The sequence below is a fragment of the Nanorana parkeri genome, unplaced genomic scaffold (assembly GCF_000935625.1).
Source record: "Nanorana parkeri isolate BGI_ZX_2015 unplaced genomic scaffold, ASM93562v1 scaffold314, whole genome shotgun sequence".
Lineage (NCBI taxonomy): Eukaryota > Metazoa > Chordata > Amphibia > Anura > Dicroglossidae > Nanorana > Nanorana parkeri.
In genome coordinates, this window is record NW_017306582.1 from 589,103 (window position 1) to 594,794 (window position 5,692).

Sequence of the window (5,692 nt, forward strand, 5' to 3'; positions counted from 1 at the left end):
GTCAAGGAGAACTTCTCCGAAGTTTGGATAAGGCTGCAATGCATTGCATCCAGGAGCAAGGCATGTCCCAGGGCTGGATGGAATTCGAGGTTTTGTTTTTTTCCAAAACATGGATGTGGAAGCATGTTTGTCATTCCTCAGCTGCTGCAGAACCTCTTTTTAAGAGAGCCTCCAGTGAAAGACAATAATATTCAACTCTTTCTAGAGGGCGATTGAAATATATGAAAATCTTATCAATGAACTTCTCTTATTTACTCCACTTTGATCTTAAAAAAGCGTTTTGTTACTTGTTCAGTTAGTGGAAACAAAATACCTGTTGATCCTACCAGAAAATTAGTGCTTTCCAGCGTCCTGTGCATTTTGCAGTCTTAAGGTGCCCATACACTGCGCGATTCTCGTACGAGAATCGTGCAGTGTATGGAAGGAGTGCGACCGTTTCTACTGTACGGTCGCACGTCTTCCGTCGAACCAGCAGGCTAGAAACCCCGCCGGGAATCGTACGATTCTCGGCGAGTTAGTGGCCTGCTGGTTCGACAACTGCCGAACGGGCCGGTCTGCGCACGCGCACACAGCCCGTTTGCAGTGATCGTAAGCCCGCCCCTAATTGCAGTCATCGTAAGCCCGCCCCTCAGGGGGGCGGGCTTGCGATGATCGCAAGTACGATCTGCCTGTCCTAGATGGGCAGATCGTACGTTTTTTAAATTACTTTACAACCATCGCAAGACTAAGGTCTTGCGATGGTTGTAAAGTGTATGGCCACCTTTAGGGCCTGTTCACAGTCTTGCGAGGGTTGTGAAGTGTATGGGCACCTTAAAGCTGGCCATACACCTATAGATTATCTGCAGATTTTCTATGGTCAGTTGGAAAAAGTGCAACAGATTCCTCCATCTACGCTAAACTGTGTGGATGGAGGAATCTCCCGCCGGGCCAAGCTTCAGTATCTTGCTAGACTGCCCCGTGACGTGACGAGAAGCATGGGGACAGCTTCACTGGTAATTGGGAAGCCAGGTGGCGAGTCCTTACACGCAGCCTGGCTTCCTGAATGGGACTTTCGGTATCGGCGAGTACCAAAAAAAAATATTGGTACTCGATATCGATACCGAAATACTGTTATCGGTGGATCCCTAATAAATAAAAAACAGCCATGAACAAGATTAAAGGGACCCCTGTAGTCTCCACCAGCGTTGCATGTGACAGGGTGACAACCCAGCAGCACAATTGGAAGAGATTTGTTACCCCATAACAGGAGGTCCCCTAACAGGGACCCCTTCATGGCAGGACCACCAGGTATTATTGTATGAAAGCTGCAGATTTGAAACGGCTAAAAATGGCTACGGTTCTCTTTTTGCAGAAAGCTTTTTCGCACAAAGCTTCAGCCGCCTATAGCTCTGGCTCTCTGGAACTTCCCAGGTCTCTAATGTTTGCAAAACAGGTATTCCTCACTTAACGACCGAGTTCCGTTCCTACGACCAGGTCATTAAACCAATTGGTCGTTAAGTGAGGAACTCTATACAGTACTGTACTGCATTAGGACAGTACTGTATAGCGTTGCAGATGTACATTACCGAACAGTGTACTGTACATCGGGCAATGAAAATACTTACCGGGACCCGCAGTGAAGATCGGAGGACATCACTTCCGCCGGCGACACGTCGCACTGACGCTGACGCACAAGGTCGGAGGTCGATCGGCGGCCCGTCGTAAGTGCGAGTGGTCGCAAAGCAGGTAAGTCGGTAACCGAGGAATGTCTGTACGTTATTTAGAAAATAAAGAAACACTTGTTTCTCTTACAAACATTTGTTGAAAAATATACTTAATTGTAGAGTTGATTGCTGTTTGTTGAAAAATAACTTTTCTTTTTTCCCGTATTAGGGAATGTTCACACCAAGCGCGTTCCAGGAGCAGAGCAGAGCAGTTAATGACCGGATCAAAACTGCGTCCAATGTATTCCAATGGTATTTGGGGCTCTAGTTCACACCACAGCGTTCAGTTCCAGAGCATGTAAATAAAACTGCAGCAAGCCCTATTTTAGCTGCTCCGGAATCCATGCAAATGCATCAAAAACGCATGCAAACGCTCTGGAACGCACTGAAAGCCCATTTTAAACACAAAAAAACAAAAACTACAGCTTGTGGTATACTGAGACCGGCACAGCCGGGACGGATCCAGACATTACTGTCGAGATCCGCCCAGCTGCGTGATTGACAGCTGACTCTGCCTATCTAGAGGCAGAGCCAGCTGTACCCTCCCCGTCCGTTCCGCCAGTCAGCGCTGGAGGATCGGGAGGGGGGGGGGAGCCCTGCCGGGGGCCGGGGGGGACAGTACCGGCTCCCCGCACTGACAGGATCGAGAAGTGAGCGAGAGACGGTATGTGTACGCTCACTTCCCGATCTATTGAGCCGACGTGTGACAGTTTCATTGTCACACGTCGGCTCGAACTATGAGGTTAAGTGATAATCACTCACCTCATAGTTCTCCTTTAAATGCATGTGTTTATAGATGGCTGCTTTTTAAATGCAAAAAGTACAATGCAACAGCCACGCGCACAGGTCCTTAAGATAGCCAAGTACACGTTGACTTTTGCATCATTTTTGTTTTATTATTTCTTTGGAATTTTCTATCTAACTTGGAATTTTTTTTGTCATTGTGCTGCTTTTTTTTTTATTATTTGAGCAAAACTAGAATTATTTTATAATGAATTTTAAGTTGATCATTTTTTTCTTTTCACAAAATAAAAAAAATGGGACATATTTAAGATGCAAGACATTCTGAGGTAGGGGGGAGATGGAAGTTTGGGGTTAAACTAGGCTCAAAATTAGATGAAAGGTCAAATTTCAAGTGGAAATCCAGCTACAACTCAATATTTGAGCTTCAGTTTGCCGAGATTTGTCTTCAATTCCTGTGCTGGTGACTACACAGGAAGTGAGAAAGAACCCCAATGGGGACATAGGAGGCAATAAAAATCTGTTCAAACTATTAACCTTTTCTCATTCTATTCAAATAAAAAAAAAAAGACAAGATAAAATATTGGAGATGCCATTGTTGAGGTAGAGGATCACCGGAAGACTGACAGTCGCGGGCTTGTCAATCGGCTGACCTAACATTTCTTCTATATGTACAGAGTGTGAGGCTGGCCAGTAACTGTCAAACGTCAAGTGACCTCTGACCCCCTCACATTTCAGTTAGAAGTTTAGATACTCTAAGGGCCTGTTCACACGACGTCCGTTTTGTGTGCTGACCGGCTCCGTACGCTGCTGCACTCAAAATGCATCCCAATGTATCCCTATGTGTTTTATGGGCTCCAGTTCTCACGTGCGCAGTCTGTTCAGCTTACGACAGAAAAAATACTGCATGCACATTTTGTCAGGTCCGGAAACGGTTCAGAAACGGAACGGATACGCAAACGCGTCAAAAACGCACTGCGTTGCAGCTAACATACTAACAGCCCCACTCCAGCAAAAAACCCGGACAAAAACGCACTGCATCAGCAGCTCCATGTCTGATGATCAGGACCTGATCAGGACCTGATGTCATGTGAACAGGCCCTAAAGGTGGCCATACACTTTACAACCATCGCAAGACCTTAGTCTTGCGATGGTTGTAAAGTAATTTAAAAAACGTACGATCTGCCCATCTTGGACAGGCAGATCGTACTCTCGATCATCGCAAGCCCGCCCCCCTGAGGGGCGGGCTTCCGATGACCGCAATGCTGAACGGGCAGTGTGCGCGTGCGCACACCGACCCGTTCGGCATTTGTCTCCCGAGCACCGTTGAAACCAGCCGAAAATCGTACGATTTTCAGCTGGTTTTCTAGCGTGCTCCTTAGACAAAAGACGTGCGACCGTACAGTAGAAACGGTCGCACGTCTTCGTTCACACAGCTCGATTCTCGTACGATCGCGGGATTTCCCGCGATTCTCGTACGAGAATCGAGCAGTGTGTGGGCACCTTAAGCCAGGGTTGGGCAAACTCCGGCCCTCCAACTGTGGTGAAGCTACAAATCCCATGATGCATCTGTCTCTGGGAGTCATGCCTGTGGCTATGAGAATCCTGCAATGCCTCATGGGATTTGTAGCTCCACCGCAGCTTGAGGGCCGGTGGTTCCCCAACCTTGATACAAGCGCCTGTTCGCACTTGTACAGATGCAACAGCATGCACGCATGTATGTACGTTTAAAAGCCAAATTCAGCTACTAACACTTTTGATAAACACACTTAATGATTTTAATGAACACATACTTGTATGAGCTTGGCTTTAAATGCGTTCATTATGAAGACGGGGGACTTGGCAATAATAAATGCACTTTTTTTTTTTTCCTCCAGACTTGGAAATACCCAGCAATAAACTGACAATTTATTAAAAGACTTTCTCTGCAATAATTTAATGGCCATAAAAAAATAATTACATATTGGCACACGAGAGACAATGTGGTTCCTCAGTATTTCCTTTAAATACGTTTGTCGCCCTTGAAATTTTTTACATCCTATTATTTTGTTTTTTTAAAATGTATAATTAAAGTTATTGAGACTCGGAAGAGACATCGTTAAACCACATAGTGCCAGCAAGACACGAAAGCTACGTTGCATTCAGAACTTGTTGGGGACATAACCTATTTGTTCAGTTCCTTTAATTGTCACATGGTCACCCATACTATACAACAGGAAACTCCACTCTAAATTCCAATGGCGGTCAGCACCCATGTTCCCAGGAACACCCTGTCTGCAAGGTTGCAATTATTGAGTTATGGAAGTCTCCAGGTATCACGTATACCCACATGTAAACTTAAAGGAGAACTATGAGGTGAGTGAAAATCACTCATCCTCATAGTTCGAGCCAACGTGTGACAATGAAACTGTCACACGTCGGCTCAATAGATCGGCAAGTGACTTAGCTAACTTCTCAATCATGTCCCTGCAGAGAGCCGTGACTGTCACTCACGGCTCCCTGCAGGGATTATCCCCTCCCTGCTTCGATCCTGCGGCGCTGACTGGCGGAACGGACGGGGGAGAGGGTGGGTACAGCTGGCTCTGCCTCTAGATAGGCAGAGCCAGGTGTCACTCACGCAGCTGGGTGGATCTCGACAGTAATGTCGGGATCCGTCCCGGCTGCGGCAGTCTCAGTATACCGCCAGCTGTAGCTTGCGATGTACTGAGCTTTGGGTCACGGGAGGAGGTTAGTATATGTCTTCCCGTGACCCTTAAGAGAACTATATGGGGAAAAACACTTACCCCATAGTTCTCTTTTAAGCTGGCCACGGAAAGCTCATATTTAAGCCAGTTCGGGTTAATTGTCCTTGGGGCCTTGATGACGCTGTCCACTTTGAGCAACTTTTGAAGCATCTTTTGCCAAGGAGCCAGTTAGAAAACAGTGTCTGCATCCAGTGAGATGCAGGCACTCTTCGGGTATTCATCAGCCACAGGAGCAATGGCTGCTGAATACAATAGCCAGCATCAGGAATTTCTTTATCCATGTTGTTTAGCATTGATGGATACATCTTATGCCCTGTAGCCCAACATTCGATCCTTTGGTGCATAGTCTGTGGCACTCAGGCCCCAGCAATCAACGGTCAGCAGCATCAACTGGCTGGCAGTCACCCAGTGCCCACTTCATTGCGTATACACTTGATGTCATTATGCACGCACGTAATGATGTCACGTGCACGTCATTGCCAGCAGCCATCTTGGTGATGGACA